Genomic DNA, 20,813 nt, shown 5'->3' with positions numbered 1-20,813 from the left:
ATAAGTGAGGAACTATACCGTTCATTTTCCTGCACATGCGCTTAAAAAGAAAGTCAGTGTGAAGAAATAAATTAATACAATTAAAATGGCGACTAGATATTCTTTTTTGGCACCCACAACCCAGGTCCCAGGAGCCATATGGCTCCTACCTTTTCTATCCCAGTTTGGAACAATGGTGTGCATGTGTGATTGTTAAGGCTAGAGTGGAAGGGCACTTTCTTTTGTTAAAAGTGAGTTCAAATCCTTCCAGCACAATATTTACATAACACATATACAATATGTATATGGTGGTCTTTGTAAAAGGTTGGGGAAAGGGGGAGAGGAGATGGGGTGGTAAAGCTTATATTCTTTTACTTAGTGTCAGGGTGGATTTGATTTAAATCAAAGTGATTTAAATCACTAGTCAGGCTTGATTTAAATCATTTTTTTCAGACAGACTCATTCTTGTTGGTACAGTATAAGGCTTCATTTTTGGAATAATAAATTTTCACAGTAGTTTTTACAGTTATATCAAAAATTACTGATTTGGTTATATTATTAGAAATACATAGAGAGATAATTCTGAAATTATTGTGAGGTTTAATAAGTTAACTGTTTATATCTGGACAACTTTTCTGCTGTACTTTTTCTTGGGGGGAGGGGGGAGGAGAGATACAGTTGGTAGGCCTGGGCTGGAAGAGGCTTGCAGAAAGAGCAGGCTGAGGAGAAACAGGCTGCTGGAAATCTGGAAAAGGGGAACCAAGGACTGGAGTGGAGAACTTCAGGGATTCCTGCCGCAGGACTGAAGTTCCAGGTAAAGACTTTATTGCTTGGACAATGTTGGGCGAGCCCTGGGAAAAAGGGCCTGGAACCAGTCAACTTTTATTAGTTGACTGGCAAGCACTTCAAGGTCTCACCAAGGACTTACAGATCCCAGCTACTATTTCCACCTCCCCACCCCCCTTTGGATTTGCGTCTACATTCAGGTGCCTATTCTGCACAGTTAAGTGTGAGTGCAGTTGTTGGAACCCAGTGGGATTGGGAAGAGGCTGCCAGCCCTGAAGTGCCTTCAGCACTTGCCTCAAGTCTGAGATCCCGTGACTTATGGAGTATTCTGCTCACAAGGTTGCACTTTCATTTTTACTGCTTCACACTTAGCTACTTGTGCAGATCTATTCCACTCCAAACAATCCGTTCATTGAACCTCTTGGAACTTATCGTTTAAGAGGTATGGGGTTGATTCTGTGTATATAAATTTGCAAAGGAACAGTGGGATTAAGGTTTTTTCCTCAGCCCTGTATGTTTATTTTATAACACGTTTCCAGTGAAGAAAAGGCATGTTATCTCTGCAGACACAAATTCACACTTTTGAAAACTTTTTGAAAACAAGCATCTGTGATAATATCTTCTCATTAGAAAAAACTGCCCCAAATAATCTTACAGAAACCTCTGGAAGAGCATGACATTGTGAATGGATTAATGGAATTCATTTATCAAAAAATTTAAACATTGCATATAATGCCTTACGCTACATAATTAAAAACAAATCCTTATCCTTATAATAGCCTTTGAACTATAATGTAACTTAAATAGAAAACTATCTTTAAAAAGATTTTTCCTCCAAAAGCATTTTATTTTAAAAAAATCCAATTTAAATAAAAAATCCGATTTTTAAAATTTTTATTTTATTTAAATCATTGATTTTTATCCACCCTGCTTAGCGTATGTGTGGGGTCTTTGTGTCAGTGTCACTTGTTATAGTTCTTTGGTAGTGAGCGAGATTGGGGATGGCCTTGGGTTTGATTGGTTGTCTTTGGTTGGCTGTAGTGAGATTCGTTTGCATGTATGTGGGGGGGGGGCTGTTGGTTCAAGTTAGCCATATTGATTTGTATGCTATCTGTGGGTTCTTGTTGTCCTGTTGGGTGATAAAGGGGAGCTTTACCAGAGTGAAGGCATCCTCCTCTATTTGTCCCTGTGTCAGTTTCAGTCTATTGGTTAGCTTTTCTAGTAAGGCTCTTCCCCATACAGTTTGATATGGGTGGTCCATGTTCACTGCAGACAGGTCTCTCCAGTGTCTGGCTATGATGCTTCTGGCTGCTGAGAGTAGGTGGGTTATAAGCTCTTTATAACGTGAGTGGGTATTATTGTCTTGGAAAATGTTCAAAAAGGTCAGTTCTGGGGTGACTTCTAATACCTGTTTAATTATTTGGTTATTTCTTGTAGGACTGTTGTCCAAAAGGGTTGGATTTTGGGACATTCCCATCACATGTGGAGGTACGTACCTATAGAGGTACAGCCTCTCCAACAGTTTGGTGAGGTTCCTGGGTGTATCAGCGCCAGTTTCCGTGTTGTTAGGTACCACCTGTAGGTAAGTTTCAGAGTGAGTTCCCTTCTTTTGGCTGAGATGGATTTAAAGAGATGTTTAGACCACATTCTAGTTCATTGGGTAGGGTTTATTTCATAGCCTATGTCGTCTTCCCATTGTTTTTTATTGTGTCAAGGGGGTTTGTGGGGTTTTGGAGCAGGATTTTGTATATTGTAGATGCCATCCCCTTTCCATGTCCCTTTGCTATCGGGAGAAAGTTTTCAAAGGTGGTCAAGGGCCTAGTGGCTGCTGATTTTACTACTGAATTGTTTAAGAAGTCATTTAGTTGGTGGTGTTAGCTAGGGTATTTGTATTTCTTATGTCAATATGGGTTTGTTATTTTTGTAGAAATCTGCTAAATGATATAGGCCTTTGGCTTGCCAGGTTTTTATCTGGAAGTTTGGTGCTGCGTGGTGGAATAGTAGGTGATGAGCCAAAGGGATTAGTGGGATAACACAAGAAATACAAGACAAACTAGGGGACACCCTGGCTAACATGCTACCAATTGCATGCCTTTTTAAACAATACAGTAGTAAAATCAGCTGACACTTGGCCCTTGACCACCTTTGAAAGCCTTCTTCTAACAGCAAGCAAGGAGATGGTATCCACAATATGCAAAATACTACTCCAAACCCCACAAACCCCCTCGACGCAATAATAAAAAGGTGACATAGACTACGAAATTAACCCCACCCAATTTTTTTGTCATTTTTGCATGGTAATATCACAAATTCTATGTTCTGTTTTAGCGCTGTGCGATTTTTCAATATATTGGCCAAAATCAGTTTTGAAATCGCACTGCAATAATGATTTTAACCTGGCAGTACGCAGAAATCTATTGCTCTTCGCCGATAACACTGCTGATCTGAGCTGCCTTCCCTCATGCCTCATACTGAGGGAGACCAGGGCAGCCGATAATGCTGCATCCTTCCCTCATGTTGAGGGAAAGCAGGACAGCTGATCAGCCTCACTTCAAGGCACGGTGGCACTACCTTCCCCTGGCACTGAGGTGGAGCAGCTTTTCTCAGCAGGAAAGCAGCAGCCAAAGTGGATCACAGTTTGATGACAGCGGTTTGATGCACACCCCATCCCTTCCTACTCAAACCATGCAGTGGAGGTGATTCTGCTTCCTCCTCCTCCTCCCTCCCCCACCCATCCGATCTCTGTGGCTGCTCCTTCCCTCATCCTCATACCTGATCTCCAATTTCAGACATTGTGATATATCTGAATATCGCAATGTTTAGTTGCTGATATATCACAATGTTTGGGGACCGCGGGTGGCGCTGTGGGTTAAACCACAGTGCCTAGGACTTGCTGATCGAAAGGTCGGCGGTTCGAATCCCCACGCGTCGGGGTGAGCTCCCGTCGTTCGGTCCCAGCTCCTGCCCACCCAGCAGTTCGAAAGCACTCCTAAATGCAAGTAGATAGAAGAAGAATCTTTATTTATTGCATTAGCCGTGTGGCCATAGCATAATATACATTGAGATAACAACATAAAATAGGGGTGGGGAGGTAAAGGTAGATATTGTCCTGGGCGATTACTTAAACAAACAAACAAACAAAAACAAAACTGTTGAGGCTGGAGGAGGACCGTTAAAGGGTCCTTCAGCTCCTCAGATATGTCCTAGTTCGATTGTCCTTGTACAATAAGGCTACTTGGGACTTCGTTTGGTTGTGCGGCGTATCGACTGCAGCTGTGGTGTTAAAGAAGACGTTGGTGCCGCTTTCCTCTTCATCACACTAAGCAGGAAGTTTGCTGTCATCTCGGTAATCCAACAATCAGAATCCTGCAGAAAGAGGGACACTATCCAAGGCTGGATTGGGAGATGAAGCTTATTCACTAGGGGGGTTAAAAACCGAGATCTTTCATCTGTCCAGTTGGGACAGAAGAGCATTACATGGTCCATAGTCTCCAGGGCCGTGTCATTACAAGAGCATGTTCTATTTGCAATGGGAACTCTGGTATAACGACCCGACAGAACTGCTGTAGGAAAACAGTTGAGACGGGCACAGGTAAAGGCCCTACGCTTAGCCTCCGAAGAAATTGTGAAGCAGTATAGAGGGATCCCTTCAGGGGGTGGAATAGCTAGGGCTAGGCCTGAACACGGTCCTCTTGCATAGGAAGCTGTGTTAGAAAAATCAAGTTGCTGTAGTTTCTTTTTAATTAGAGGTAGGGCCGCCGGGCTGATACACTCTAAGTTAAGGACAGTTTTACAGTTCAAATTGAGAAGAGAGCGGAATTTGAGGTTAATTGTAGTTTTCCAAGGAGAATTATGAATATCTCTTAGGATCAGATTGGAAAAACCACCTCTAATTCGAGCATCCGATGTTAGTAGGTGGAAGCTGTAGGAAATGGCTCGGCTCCATGCTCGTTTAACAATTGAGGACTGGGCGAACTCGAGTCGTAGGGCTGCACCTGAGACACATCTCGGGACGCCGGAAAGAGATCTCAGAAACATATGAAGTGGGCGATCCAAGTTACCTGATATTGCTGTAGTCCATACTTCGCATCCATATAATAATTTTGGGACAACTTTGGCATTAAATATTTGAATTGCTGCTGGAAGGTGTTTGCCGCCCTTCTGGTGGTAAAATCGGACAATGGCGTTAGAGGTCGTGGTTGCAGCAAGAAAAGCAGATTGTAGATGGGTGGTCCAGGAGAGATTATAAGTGAATATTACGCCTAGATATTTAAAGGCTTTTACCTTTTCTAAGTAGCCACCTGTGATCTTAAGCGGCTCCAATTTGAGTTTGCGGGAACGAGTGAAGTGGAGGACTTTCGATTTTTTATAATTAATATTAAGAGCTTCCGCCTTACAATAGGCGATAAATGCGTTAACTGCGTTTGCTAGATCCGCAGCTGTTCTGGATAAGATGACAGCATCATCAGCATAGAAAAGGGAAGCAACGGGGTGACCTGCTAAGTGAGGAGGGTACTTCGATGCTAGCTTCAAAGTGGAAATTGCATCGTGAAGATAGAGATTAAACAATAAAGGGGCCAAGAGACAACCTTGTCGGACGCCCTTGGCCGTTGGAAATGGAGTAGTGAGGGAGCCGTTTGGACCACTTCGGACGCGAGCTGTGGTGTTTGAATAAAGGGAAATAATTAGGGAGAGGAGGTGCGAATCAATTCCCAGATGGGCAAGTTTGGACCATAATCTCTGCCTAGGAATGGAATCAAAGGCGGCCTCCAGGTCCATGAAAGCGGCAAATAGGTGGCCTTGCCTTGGAGCAGTGTATTTACTGGCAAGGTGATAGAGAGTTAGACAGTGGTCCATGGTTGACGCTGACTTTCGGAAACCAATCTGTTCCAGCGGTAAAATGTTCCTCTCCTGGACCCATGAGAGAAGTTCCTCCAATAAAACAGCGGCAAATATTTTCCCCGGGATGGATAATAAACTGATGGGGCGATAGTTCCTAGGGATGTTTGGCTGGCCGCCTTTGAAGATCGGAACTATTATAGCTTCTCTCCAGGAGTCGGGGATGTCTAGGGCGGAGGAGATAGCGGTGAATACAGGAGTCAGGTGTTCGCTCCACCAAAGAGGATCAGTCAGGAAAAGGTCTAACGGGACCATGTCTGGGCCGGGGGCCTTATTCCTTCGCATTGACATTATGATGTTGAAAATGCGAGTTGAGGTAAAGTTTATTGAGGAAGTGGGACTAAGAGAGCAGGAACAGAGGTCTGACGGGGACTGAGGGAGATCTGTAAGAAGATTTGGAGAAGCGAAACTGGTTGAATAATAGGCAATCCATTCATCAGCGGAAATCTGGGTAGCTGGATTGAATGGTGCCGAAGGTCTAACTAAGCGCCAGAAGGAGCGGGAGTCATGCCTCTCTACAGCCGAACGAAGAATGGACCAAGCCTCAAGGATGTGCTGCTGTTTCTTGCGATGAATCATGTTTCTGTATGTTCTTTTAATATCTATGAGCTTTGTGCGGGTTTGGGGATCATTGGAAAATTTGATGATTCTGACCATTTTCCTAATTCGCCTTCTTAGGGCTTTACATTCCTTGTCAAACCAAGGCGATTCAGAGAAAAGGCGTTGGTGAGTAGGCGAGGTGGTGGTTATGTAAATTGTTGAGAAAGCAAGTAATTTCCGGTATTGATCAGCGGGCAGGATTGGATCAGAGGGAGCTGCAGGCATATCAAATGATTTTTGTATGTCCAGGACAAGAGAGGAGCTGAGGCTTGTCCATTTCTTTATTTTGTATACAGGGTGGCTTTGTACCATAGTTCTATAGTTTGATGGGACTGAAGGTGGCTCTGTTAGGTTTAACAATAGAGTCAATGGAAGGTGGTCACCACCAAAATATTCAGCCACTTCAATTTTTGTAGAAATTCAGAATAGCTCCGGCGTCAATAAAATGTTGTCGACAACACTGGTTCCCCGGGAAGTGATACACGTTAATTGCTGCGAGCACAAGGGAGTAATGTTACCATTCGCTATGCAGAGATCGTTTTCCATGGCCAATTGGGCCATCAGTCTCCCCGACGCATTTGTTATAGGATCAAGAGAGCATCTGTTTCCCCAGGGGGGGGCTGCAGGGGGTTGTCCAGGAGTACTGCGGGAGATACTATATCATCGTCGTTGGGACCTATTCTTGCATTGAAGTCGCCTAAGAGGATTTGAGGAAGTCCTGGGTTAGTTGTTTGAAGATCATGGAGCCAAGACGAAAGTTCAGACCATCTTTCATTGCGGTCGGAATCGTTAGTTACTGGGGGCAGATATACTGTAGTTATCAACCATGGGTTTTTGGTCTTTGGGAGATGGATCTTTATAGTGAGAAAGTAAGGGGAAGATTTAATTTCCTCGCAAATAGTGAGAGATAAGCTGGTTGAAATAAGACAGGCGAGGCCAACTTGGGGGCGACCTCTGTTGGTTAGTTTGCGAGCACAGGAGCTAAAGGAGCAATAATTTGGGAGAGCGATACTTTGTTGGGACCAGGTCTCTTGGAGGCACACAATGTCGAAGGAAGAGATAAAACTCATTGCTTCAGGATCCATTTGCTTTGTCGCCCAGCCATTAACATTCCAGGAGACAATTTTAAGGCTCTGGGATGGGTTGGGTGCGTCTTTCAAGGAAAGAACTGCTTTTGCTTGATTTGTGAGTGAGGATTGAGTCTGTTCATATCTAATGATGTCGGATTTCCGCGGAGATAGGGAGCCGGCTGGAGTTTGTCTCTGGTCTGATCTTTGTCAATTATTTCCCAAGGTGCTTTTAGGGATTACTTTTTTATGGGCCGGCCCATTGCTCTCCATACATGGCAAACTAGCCAAATGTTCTATAGTTTCAGCTGTTGACTGTTGAATACTGACATTAGTGGTCACCGGGCCTTTGAAGTGTGTTATCCCTTTCCGTAGGTATCCTCAATAATTAGCTAATTGGGAACCACTAGATTAGAATGTGATCTAAACCTCCCTTTAAATCCATCTCCGCCAAAAGAAAATAACTTGCTCTGAAACTCGCTTACACATGGTACCTAACACCATGGAAACTGGCACTGATATGCCCAGGAACCTCACGAAAATGGTAGAGATTCAACTCTTCTGGACAGCAATCATACAAGAAGCATTCAAAATAGCTAAACAGGTATTAGAAGCCACCCCAGAACTGGCACTGCTAAACATCTTCCAAGTTAGCAACAGGTTTGTTTCTTTTGTAGAAGTCTGTTAGGCAATATAGATCTTTGGCTTGCCAGGTTTTTATCTGGAAGTTTTGTGCTGCGTGGTGAAATAGTGGGTGATGAGCCAAAGGGATTAGTGGGGATGGTGTTGGGAACAGTTTGCCTACTTTTCCCTTCCATGATTTAAGCATGGTCTTGGTGAATCTGTTTAGCGTTGTGGTGACTTTCCTGAGTTTACTTTGGAGGAATGGGTGTCGGGCTTCAGGGTGTCTGCTTCCTCACCCTTCTTTGGCAGTAGAGAAGCAGAACAAAGCAAAAGGAGTCTCTTACCAGTTAGAAATTTTAATGATTACAGTGAGAGAACAAAGAATCTATTCCTAGGGATGAAGGTGCTTGCAATTAAGGGTTCCACCCACTTCCCCCATAGTCATCCCCGTCACTTCCTGATCTTGCGACCACTGTGCTTTCTGTTCTGCCACCTTATCTGCTCTCCTTGACCTTGGACTGAGTGGATGGACACTTTCTAGTGACAGAGAGTCTGTTCACTCTCTCTCTCCCAGTTCTTCTCCTCCTAGCTGTTCACCACCCAGTTCTTTCCAACTTCTGTCTTCTGAACTATGTCTCTCTGCAAACCACTGTTCCAAATCTGTACTGTGCCACTGATCCTGGGAAGATTCAGGAACCTGAGCAGGAGGGGGGGGGGCTCTCACCATTCCTCTTTGGTGCAGCCCTCCTCAGCACGGTCCCTAACAATGGGTATGCTGTGGTGGGGGTGTTTTCGATTATGTTTCTCTCCACGTGTAGCCATTGTTTCGTCTCATCTTCTAGAATGTATGGGATTATGTGGCACAATTGGTTGGCGATGTAGTATAATTTTATATTGGGGATTCCCCATTCTCCTGAGGGGAGGTGCAGGTGTTTGGGGCGTATTCTGGGCTTTTTGTGTGAGAAAACAAGTGTACTTTTTCTGTCATTTGCAAAGTTGGGTTGAGGGAATCCAGATTGGGAGGGTTTGGAATAGGCAGGTTAATTTTGGGAGGGTGATCATTTTGATCATGGCAATTTTGTTTGAGAAGGTGAAGTTGGTGTTGTTCCATTTCCTGAGGTCTTTGTTAATTTGTCGCCATATGGGGTTGAAATTGTGGAGATATACTGTATTTTTCGCCCTATAGGACGCACCGTCCCATAAGGCGCACCTAGTTTTTTTTGGGGGGGGGAAATAAAGGGGAAAAAATTATTTTCCCCCCTGGGGCGGGGCTGGGGCGGGGGAAGCCCGAGCTTCCCCCGACCCCAGCCCCCAGAACAGGCAACTCTCCGCAAGCTGTGGGAACCCAGCGCTGGGCTCCCGCGCCTTGCGGAGAGCCGCGTGAAGTCTGGGCGCGCTGAACTCAGCACGCCCAGCCTTCGGCATGCAGGAAAATCTCCACAAGCCGTGCGAAGTCTGGGCACCCTGAGCTCAGCGCGCCCAGCCTTCGGCATGCAGGCAACTCTCCGCAAGCCGCGGGAGCCCAGTGCCGGGCTCCCGCGCCTTGCGGAGAGGCGCGCGAAGTCTGGAGAGCGAGAGAGGTTGGTGGAGAGTGAGGGGGGGGAGTGCGTCCTATGGGGCGAAAAATACGGTAATTTGTTGAGGTTTCTGGTTATTTGTATTCCTAGGTATCTGAACTTGGTGTCACAGAGTTTTATCTTTGTGATGTTGGTGAATTCTTTTTGGATATGAGGGGGAGTGTTGAAACACATAGCCTCATATTTTGCAAAGTTTACTTGTACGCCTTACACCGTTGCAAATGTGTGGAGTTCTTTGGTTAGGGTGGTTGCTGTGTTTATGGGGTCCAGTGTTCCACTCCCTTGATGTTAGTGTTTGCTTGGTTTCAGATTGCCAGGGGTTCCAGGGCCAGTATGAATAGGGAGGGGACAGTGGGCATCCTTGTTTTGTGCCTCTTTGGATTGCTATGGTATTAGAGTCCATATTGTTAACCCTGCAATTTGTGGATGCTTGGGAGTTCTTTGAATTTTCTATAGAATTCTGCTGTGAAGCTACCTGGGCCTTGGGCTTTGTGTGGTTTCAGGTTTTTGAGGACCGTCTCTCTTTCATCTAGTACTGTCCATTAATACTTGTTCCTTGGCAGTTAAGGTTGGCATGGTCAGTTCTGTTAGCAATTTTCTGATTTGCTGCTCGGATGGGTTGTGGGAGGTGTATAGTTTGGAGTAAAATTCAGCAAATGCCGAGGTTATTTCTTTTGAGGAGAATGTTGTGTAGCCATCTATTTTGGTGATGTGATGTATTCTTGTTTTGAGCGATCTTTTCCTACACCTGTTAATACTCTGGAGTTTTCCCCTCCATACTTGTAGAAGCATTGTTTAGAGTATAGAACGTTGGTCGTTTTGTTGATTTATAGTAAGTCAAATTCCCTTCTTTTTTGTTCTAGAAGTTTAAGGAGTCTTTTAGCTCTTGTTTGTTTGTAGTGTGATGAGAGGGCTGTGATATCTTGTTCTAGTTTGCTAATTTTTGATGAGGTTTGTTTTTTAAGGGATGCTTTCTCTTATATGCATGCTCCTCTGATGACTGCTTTCATTGTGTCCCAGGGGAGGGGGGTTCTTATACTGTCTATCACACTTTCTTTGAAGCAGTTCTGGAGAGTTTTCGTGAGACTCTCTGGTGTGTGTGTGGTCTGTGATTTTGATGTTACCCAAGTTTGTTGTTTCAACGAAGGGGGTCAGGTCTTATGTGAGCAGAATGCTATCCAGTCTGAACATTGTGCCATGGCGCCTGGACTGGAATGTGTGGCTGGTGTCATCTTGGTATTTTTCGCCCCATATGTTGTTAAAGCCGCATTTTTTGAAGTATTTTTGTAAGAGTCTCTAATTATTTGGGGTTTCCCTTGGAGGAAGGTTCCCCATGGGGTTGTGGGGTGGATGTCTTTCAGGGAGATGCCCCTCATGTTTAGGTTGAGGTCACCTCCCAGGATTGATTCCCCTTCCAAGAAGAAGAGGAATTTGTTTAGTGTTTTCTGGATGATTTCTAGTTGTTTTGTTTGGGGAATATAGGGAGCCAATTGTTAGTTTAGTTTTGTCATCTAGTGTTACTTTAGTGAAAACGAACCTGCCTGTTTTGCCTTTAGCAATGTGGTGGCTTTAAAATTCAGGTCTCTACTGAGTATTAGGCTACAGAGTTGTTCCACCAGGCCTTTGGCCAGCGCACAGCCTGACTCCCTCCTTTGGCAATCTTCGCAGAGCTCTGGCCCAGTGGTTGCCAGTGGCTTGATTTGAGTTAATTTTATAATGAATGATTTTGGTATGTTGTACTATTTTATTATTGTAAGCCACCCTGAGCCTGGCTTCAGCTGGGGAGGGCGAGATATAAATAAAATTTATTAATTATTATTATTATTATTACCCCACGAGCCTTTCCTGAGCCAGGTGCAACCCATGGTTGGCTGAAGCGGGGTTCGTTCAGGAGTTTGCTTCCTTTGGGTGGATTGTGTATTTTCTGTGGGACGGCAATGTGTGGTTTAATGGTATTTACGTACAAGGTGGTGTGTTTTCTTTTGATAGGGTTTCCCAACCCCCTCATATTTAGTGTAATTGCTTTTGAACTAGCCATTCTGCATATCTACTTTATAGGATGATTCCCTAATCCCTTCCAACCTGTCTGGCCTGTCCCGTGTCTCTCACCTTGTATTGTCTATTGAACTTAGTGTGTTGCACTGACATAAAGTGTGATGATTATTATTATTATTATTAATTATTTATTCAACTGATACACTGCCCTATACCTGGAGGTCTCAGGGGAGTTCACAAGACCACAACATATAAAATCAAACCAAAAGCAATACCCCCCGCCCAAAAAAGCCACATTCTATTTTATTTTAATCTTAATTTTCAGTTTTTTATGTTAACATTACAGTGGTAACTTGGGTTAAGTACTTAATTCGTTCCGGAGGTCCGTACTTAACCTGAAACTGTTCTTAACCTGAAGCACCACATTAGCTAATGGGGCCTCCTGCTGCCGCCGCGTCGCCGGAGCACAATTTCTGTTCTCATCCTGAAGCAAAGTTCTTAACCTGAAGCACTATTTCTGGCTTAGCGGAGTCCGTAACCTGAAGCATATGTAACCTGAGGTACCACTGTATTTCCATACACTCAAAACATTTTCCCTATACTGTATACAATACTGGGATTATACAAACCCCACGGACGTCCCACTGTCCCACCCTGGTTTCCATATTTGCCCTCTTTTCTTGTATATAATTATAACTTATCCATTCTGTTTCATCTCCTTATTTACTACTTTAATTCATTTTACTTCATAAATGTTATATCAATCCTGCTGTTTCTAAATAGCTACAGTGGTTTTTAAGGTATTCAACAAATTTTCCCCATTTTTGTTTAAATTTTTTATCATCTTTGCCATTTCAGCATAGTCCATCATTTTGGTAATCCACTCTTCTTTGGCTGGGACCTTCTCTTCCTTCCACATCTGGACTAACAACATTCTTGCAGCTGTTCTCGCATACATAAACAGTCTTTTTGGGTCTCTTGGTATTTCTTCTCCTGTTAAACCTAGTAGAAAGGCTTCTGGTTTTTTAACAAATGTTATCTTAAACGTTTTTATTTAATTCTTTATATATCATTTCCCATAAGCCCTTTACTACCTTACATGACACCATATATGATAGAAAGTACCCTCTCTATCCTTACATTTCCAGCATAACTTAGATGTATTTTTGTACATTTTTGCCAACTTTACTGGAGTCAAGTACTGTGATGGTTTGTGTATACTCTTCGCAATAAGCACCCTCTGCTCACTCAGAGAGATATTTACAATTCTTTATTTTACATACGTACAAGCGGCACAGTGCAATCATGCATCCGAATTGTCAGATTCAGATTCGGGGAGTGGTCTTTTCCTGCTTCTCCTCCAACAGAAGAGGCGGCTGGAACGTTCATGGGACGTCTCTGATCCCTGCGCTTTAACCCTCTCCTTTCCTGTGCCGAAGGTCTGTACCTGTCAGCATCGCCCTTGAGCCAGTGACTGGGCTAGGCGAGCTGGGTAGAACTTCCAGAGACCACCTTCTACACAGGAACAGGTCAAAGTGCTGTGGACTCACAGCTTAGAGTTGTGAGCACCGGATTCACTCCAACAAGAAGACAGTCGTCACACAGCAGAGTATAGCAGAGCATAAGCCACTCGGAGAGCAGCTCTGTAGAATATCTTCTTTATTCTATCTACAACTATAATACACAACTATATACAGAGCTAAATGAGGTCTTAACCGAAAAGCTGAACTGCACTGAGTGTCTGCAGCTACTCTTAGCAGCAACCTTATCTATACACACGATCTCTCTCTAACACTCAGTCTCTCTCTCTCTCCCCCCCCCCCCGACACTTTGATGTGAGGCTGGAGTGGAATAAGTAGAGAGCAGAAACCACCCCTCCTCTCTGGAGAATCAGCAGAGAACATCAGCAGATTCTTGGATATGGGAGGGGTGAAATCTCCTCAGTACCTGAGCTCCCTGTGCGGTGCTGGGGCTTTGCTTCAGCATCGGAGAGCCTTGCCTCCTCCTGGCTCTCCCCCTCTTCCCCTTGCATCATCTCCCGACCGTTTCCTTCTGACTGTTCCTGCTCTGACTCTTCTCCTCGCCCTGACTCCAAGGCGACCCTTGGCAGTCCTGTGACAATTACCAATGATACATCATTTTCATATAGTTTTCCTTCAATGCACAACGAGCCATAAATTTTAAATCCTCTTTCCACAACCTCTCCCATAGATTAATTGGTATGTTATAACCTACATCCTTTGCCCAGTGTGTCATCACTGCTTTTTACTTCATCTTTTGTCTCCCATTCCATACATTTTTTATTTTTCAAACCTTGAAAATTCCTTCCCAAACCCACTCTTTTATCACACCTGAATACATCATGAAGTTGGTGATATTGTAACCGGTCTGTTAAGAAATACCTTATATCAATAAATTCTTTCAATTTTAATTGGTTTTCAACCTCTTTTAACAATTCCTTATAAGTCGCCCATTCTCTTTTCATGTTGACTTTTTAAACTGATATTGCTTCTAATGGGGAAAGCCACCATGGTGTTTCATTTTCCAAGAGAAAATACACCTAAAGGTGTATAATGAAGGCGCCTTGAGGAGGAGACACAGGGAGAACGGCCTCAGAAGATGATCTCAGGGTCCGGGTAGGTTCATATGGAAAGAGGCGGTCCTTGAGGTATTGCAGTCCTGAGCCGTATAAGGCTTTATAGGTCAAAACCAGCACTTTCCATTGGGCCAGAAAACTAATTGGTAGCCTGTGGGAATAACGAGGCGACAAGAGGTTGGATGCAAGTGAGCTGTGCAGAAGCACGCTGGCAAGCATGCTCCAAACAAGCTGCCGGCTAGCTCTGTAGAGGCTCCTTTCAACAATTGGAAACAGTAGTGAAACCACTCTGAACATGATGTATTTCCATCTAAGCACATTTCTACCATTAGCAAATACATGTGTCAGCAGGTGTTTCCCTAAAATGTTCCCTGATACTTGATTACGTCTGCGTTGCCGGTCATGCTCCAGCCAAGCGTTATGTCTAGTAACCAAATCCGTGAGAGGACAAACGGTCAGGGGAAAAACCCTGTTTGCTAGCCAAGAAGTTAAAAGGTCAGGGAGCGTGGGTGCAACGCTCCTTGGCACACTGTTGCATGCCTGGTGCGAGGTTTGCCTCAGCACAAGCGGAGCGTCACCTCCAGTGCAGTTGGACCGGGATCAGTGTAATATGCTCAAACCGTCTTGCTCCAGTGAGCAACCTGGCTGCTGAATTCTACACTAGCTGAAGTTTCCTAACTGTCTTCTGAGGCAGCCGTAGGTATGATGCATTGTAGTAATCTAACCTTGAGGTTACCGGAGCATAGACAACAGTAGTTAGGCTATTCCTGTCCAGACAGGGGCGTAGCTGAGCCACCAGCCGAAGCTGATGGAAGGCACTCCGGGCCACTGAGGCCACATGAGCCTCAACAACTGCAGAGGATTCAGGAGTACCCCCAGGCTACGAACCTGCTCCTTCAGAGGAAGTGTAACCCCATCAAGAGCAGGTGACCTCCCAGCCATCTGGTCTAGGGAACCACCCACTAACAGTGCCTCTGTCTTATCTGGATTGAGCTTCAGTTTGTTGGCTCTCATCCAGTCCATTACCAAGGCAAGACACTGGTCCAGCACTTCCACTGCCTCACCTGCAAATGTAAAGGAGAAATAGAGCGGAGTGTCATCAGCATACTGCTGAAAATGTACTCCGAACCTCTGGATAACCCCACCCAGTGGTTTCATGTAGATGTTAAACAACATGGGGGATAGGATTGAGCCCTGTGGAACCCCACATTGATGGTTCCATAGGAATGAAGAATATCCCCCAAGTAACACCCTCTGTGAACTACCATCCAAGTAGGACTGGAACCATCACAAAATGGTGCCACCCACTCCCAATTCGGAGAGTCACTCCAGAAGGATACCATGGTCGATGTTATTGAAAACCACCGAGAGGTTGAGAAAAATTAACAGGAGCATGTTTCCCTTGTCTCTCACTCGACAGAGGTCATCATACAGGGTAACCAATACAGTTTCTGTGCCAAAACCATGATGGGCAGGGGAAGAGGGATTAGAGTTAGAGTTAGAGTTGGGCTGCAGAGTGGGGGGTGGGTTGCAGAAAGTAGCCTACATGTAGTTATATAGGTGTTTGGGGTAGTTTGGACCATTTGGCTTCCAACCATTTGGTCTTGGGTCTCGTCTGGCATGGAGGGCCTTATTTAGAAACAGACCCGTCCCCCCATTCACTTGCGATAGCATTACAGTGGTACCTCAGGTTACAGACGCATCAGGTTACAGACTCCGCTAACCCAGAAATAGTACCTCACGTTAAGAACTTTGCTTCAGGATGAGAACAGAAATCGAGCGGCGGCAGCAGCGGGAGGCCCCATTAGCTAAAGTGGTACCTCAGGTTAAGAACAGACCTCCAGAAAGAATTAAGTTCTTAACCCGAGGTACCACTGTATCTTAGTTGTGTGTCAGATTTTAGCCTGTTGGTTGGTTGTATTATTGAGGTTGGGGGTATTACGCTTATGAAAGCCTATGAGATGGCACTGAAAGAGGCGAAGAAGTTTTACTTCTCAGCTTCCATTGCATCCGCTAGCTCTCACCCAGCACAACTTTTTAGAATAATCAGGTTTCTAACGTCCCTAGAGGAACATCCAAATTTAAATACGAATTCGACCCACAGCTGTGAGGCATTTGCGAGCTCTTGCTGCTCCACTGTGACCTCGCTGCCAATTTGGATACATTTCTGCTTCATTGATGCAAAAGCATTTGACTGTTGACCACAGCAAACTATGGAAAGTTCTTAAAGAAATGGGAGTGCCTGATCACCTCATCTGTCTGCTGAGAAATCTCTACGTGGGACAAGAAGCTACAGTTAGAACTGGATATGGAACAACTGATTGGTTCAAAATTGGGAAAGGAGTACGACAAGGCTGTATATTGTCTCCCTGCTTATTTAACTTATTCAGAATTCATCATGCGAAAGGCTGGGCTGGATGAATCCCTAGCCGGAATTAAGATTGCCGGAAGAAATATCAACAACCTCAGATATGCAGATGACACAACCTTGATGGCAGAAAGTGAGGAGGAATAAAAGAACCTTTTATTGAGGGTGAAAGAGGAGAGCGCAAAATATGGTCTGAAGCTCAACATCAAAAAACGAAGATCATGGCCACTGGTCCCATCACCTCCTGGCAAATAGAAGGGGAAGAAATGGAGGCAGTGAGAGATTTTACTTTCTTGGGCTCCATGATCACTGCAGATGGTGACAGCAGCCACGAAATTAAAAGGCGCCTGCTTCTTGGGAGAAAAGCAATGACAAACCTAGACAGCATCTTCAAAAGTAGAGACGTCACCTTGCCAACAAAGGTCCGTATAGTAAAAGCTATGGTTTTCCCAGTAGTGATGTATGGAAGTGAAAGCTGGACCATAAAGTAGGTTGATCGCCAAAGAATTGATGCCTTTGAATTCTGGTGCTGGAGGAGACTCTTGAGAGTCCCATGGACCGCAAGAAGATCCAACCTCTCCATTCTGAAGGAAATCAGCCCTGAGTGCTCACTGGAAGGACAGATCGTGAAGCTGAGGCTCCAATACTTTGGCCACCTTATGAGAAGAGAAGACTCCCTGGAAAAGACCCTGATGTTGGGAAAGATGGAGGGCACAAGGAGAAGGGGACAGAGGACGAGATGGTTGGACAGTGTTCTCGAAGCTACAAACATGAGTCTGACCAAACTGCGGGAGGCAGTGGAAGACAGGAGTGCCTGACGTGCTCTGGTCCATGGGGTCACGAAGAGTTGGACACGACTAAACAACAACAACAAACATTGCTGGGCATTGTGTCATTCACCATTGTCAGTTCTGAAATGCACGCTACAGAAAACATTTTTATTTTAGTTTTAAAAATGCTATACATTTATTTTTATGAACATTTTTTTGTCCCCCCCTTTTTGAATATTTTTTATTCGGAATTTCAACATAACAATTTATCAAAAACTCATCATCCTCATTCCCCCCCCCCATTTTCCCCTCCCCCCAAAAGGAAAAAAACAACCCTCTCACCCCCCCGACTTCCCTCAGTTCCTCTCTCTGGTTTTTCAGCACGTTATTCTCTGCATGTTATAAAATTGTAAATATCCTTAATTTATCTATCTATATATTACCAATATAAAGTTTGTGTATGTTTATTCAAAACCTGCCAAGGAGTCCAGTTCATTTTGTTGTTTCTTTAAGTACTTTGTAAAAGGTTCTCATTCTTCTCTAAAATCACAGTTGTCCTTATCATGTAGTTTGTGTGTCAATTTCGCCAGTTCTGCATAGTCCATCAGTTTCTCTTGCCATAGTTCTTGTTCCTGCTTCATCCTGCCTGCTTGCAATCGACTTGCTTCTGGACAGTCTTCGTATGCTTTGCAATATTCAACAGGTTATGGTTAAGAGCCTTCAACAGTGACGAGTAGCATTCTCTACTAGTGGAGTCCACAACAAAATGTTTTCCATGTGTGGAAAGTTCCTGTTAAGGACACAAGCCAGCCATGCCTGCTTCCAGTCTTCCCTTGGTCCTTTTTTTGGTCCAAACTGCTATATTTCACCGCATAATGGTCACCCGCGCATAATAGTCAAACCCCCTTTCTTTGGTCTCTAAGCATTCACTGCATAATAGTCGCAGGGTATAATTCTCTGTGTGTGCATTATCAGCACCGGTATATTTCCGTAGGTATGTGTGGGAAGAGCGGTATGTGGTCAGGGGGCAGCAGCGGTGGATTTGAGGAAGGATTATGGTATCTTGAGGCATTACAGTAGAGCTGGAAAGAAAACCGAGGGAAAAACACGAGAAGCACAGCCTGCAACTGCCGAGGCACCTCTTCTCTCTCTCTCTCTCTCTCTCTCGGCAACTCCAGCGCCTTAGCAAAACTTTAGCTGCCCTGGATCCAGCGTGAGGGAGAGAAAGGGGGACAGAATTGAGTCCAAGGAGAGGAGAAGGACCTGGGTAGTGAGGAGATTAAGGCAAGCGAGCGCATGAGGTGTTTCCTCTTTTGCTCTGACTTCAGAGTGTTGGAGACCAGGCTGAGGAGTACTGCTCTGATGAGGAATGGTGGGAGCCTCCCCTTCCCTCTGCTCCTGCACAGGATTCTGAAGCTGCCCAGGAGCAGTGGGACAGTACAGATTTGGAACAGTGGTTTGCAAAGGGGCATAGTTCTGAAGGCAAAAGCTGTGCAAAGTTGAGTGGGGAACAGCTAGGAGAAGATGAACTGAGAGAGAGTTAACAGACTCCAGTTGGCTGGGAAGTGTCCAGCTGCTCAGTCCAAGGTCAAGGAGATTAGATAAGGTAGCTACACAGAAGGTACAGTGGTTGCGAGATCAGGTTGCAAGATGAGGAAGTGACGAGAGTGACTCAGGGGGAAGTAGGTGGAAACCTTAATTGGGAGCACTTTTACTCCGAGAATGGACTATCTGTTCTTTTGCTGTGATCATTAAAATCTCTTTAAAAGGTAAGAGACTTTTAGCTTTGTTCTGCTTATCCACGGGCAAAGGGAGGGAGGAAGCCATTTCCACAAAGCCTTACACAGGGAGACACAGAAAATGTGCCTGGAGCCAGCTCAGACTGGCATGCATCCAGGACCGTCTTAAGCATATGCGGCTCCGGGGTGCAAAGATCCACCCAACGCCGCCACATTGTTGACCTTTTTTAAGGAAAGGTTGCCACTCAGGGCGCATATGCATACTATTATCTCTGGTTGGGAAAAGAAGGCAGGAAAAATAAGCAAACTTTTTTATTTTTTGCTGATTTACGAAAAATTATTAGTTTATTATTTTTTATATAATTTTTAATTGATTTTTCAAATTATACAATTATATAATACCATAACATAACAACCATTATATCATTTGCTCGGCCGAGCTTTCGACTTCCCTCGATTCTTTTTCTGATTACCTTCTGTTACATTTTATTTTCCACATTTATAATATCTCCACCCTATATTTAACTTACCTTGTCTTAACATTCACTTTTTTCTTAAATAGAATATTGATTCTTCTCACAAAGTGAGTCTTATCTCAGTCTTGCTGGTGTCTTTATGTGTGTACAATGAGTCTCTAAGTATAGTATAAATTTAGTCCATTCTTTCTGGAACATTTGGTCACCCTGGTTCCGGATGTGTCCGGTCAGCCTTGCCATTTCCACATACTCTATTACCTTTGTCTGCCATTCCACTATTGTTGGTAGCTCCTGCTGTTTCCATTTTTGAGCTAGTAAAATTCTTGCCGCCATTGTAGCATGCATAAACAGTTTTTGATCTGTTTTTGGTATTTCCACTCCAACCATTCCTAGTAGAAATGCTTCAGGTCTCTTTGGAAAGGTGTACCTGAACATTTTTAAAAACTCTCATATATATTATCCCAAAAGACTTTAACCTTGTCACAGGTCCACCACATATGGTAAAAATCACCATCTTTAACATTGCATTTCCAACAATTCTTATTCCTCATTCTGTACTGTCAGGGAACTGCCATAGGCTCAGGGGCAAGAGGGGAAAAGGCGGATGAATTACAGAGAGCCCCCAAAGATTGTGGGAAGTAGCTCCTCCTCAGCGGAGGAAGGAAGCCACGCCTCTAGTGGGGAGGAGATGCAGGGCTCAGAGGATGCAAGGCGGTGCCAGGACACCCTGCCTGAGCAAAGCGGGGAGGAGGGAGGTCCCCCTTTACCCAAGCCTTCCTTGCACAGTAGGCTTTCGCGCAGAGAGGGGAGGCGTAGGCTGGGGGTCAAGAGACTACTCTGCTGGGGAAGATTTAAGGACCGCCCACTCTCAGATTCTGCTGGTGAATGAGCAAGACATGGAATAGAGGCGCTCTGCATTGTAAAGGTTTTTAGCACTAATAATAAAGTTTTAGAACAGACCAGTGAGGCATCTTGCCTGATTGCTCTCGAGCAACCACCCGATAGCTATAACATGTACATTTTAGGTAACTTGGTTGGAGTCAAATACTATCTATACATCATTTTTATTATGTTTTCTTTCAGTGTCATGCATGCAGTGAATTTTAATCCTGTATTCCATAATCTAGACCATGTATCAAATACTATATTATGCCCAATATCTATTTCCCATTTTGTCATCACCTCTTTGATTTCCTCATCTTTTGTATGCCATTCCGAAAGTAAATCATACATTTTTCATAAGGTTTTTTTTTAACCTTCCAGCAACTCAGTTTGCAGCTTTGAACTTGAAATTTCAAAGCCATTATTATTTTTGTCTTTGTGAAAAAAACATCATT

General features: G+C 44.3%; 1 protein-coding gene across 7 annotated transcripts in view; it reads left to right on the top strand.

Moving 5' to 3' along the window:
- The window catches only part of LOC308577891 (integrator complex subunit 6-like), a 137,501-nt gene that overhangs the window by 8,381 nt on the left and 108,307 nt on the right, over nt 1-20,813 (top strand). Inside the window, exon 1 of one of the 7 annotated variants that reach the window (XM_081178258.1) lies at nt 632-793. The exons of the other annotated variants lie outside the window; for them this stretch is intronic. The gene's annotated coding sequence lies outside the window, so the exon portion shown is untranslated. Of the gene's footprint in view, nt 1-631; nt 794-20,813 lie in introns of those variants that run through there. 7 annotated transcript variants of the gene reach the window in all.

The sequence above is a fragment of the Podarcis bocagei genome (genome assembly GCF_964188305.1).
Source record: "Podarcis bocagei genome assembly, chromosome: W".
NCBI classification, from domain to species: domain Eukaryota; kingdom Metazoa; phylum Chordata; class Lepidosauria; order Squamata; family Lacertidae; genus Podarcis; species Podarcis bocagei.
The sequence above is the reverse complement of the archived record's forward strand: the minus strand, read 5'-3'. Positions and strand labels throughout refer to the sequence as shown.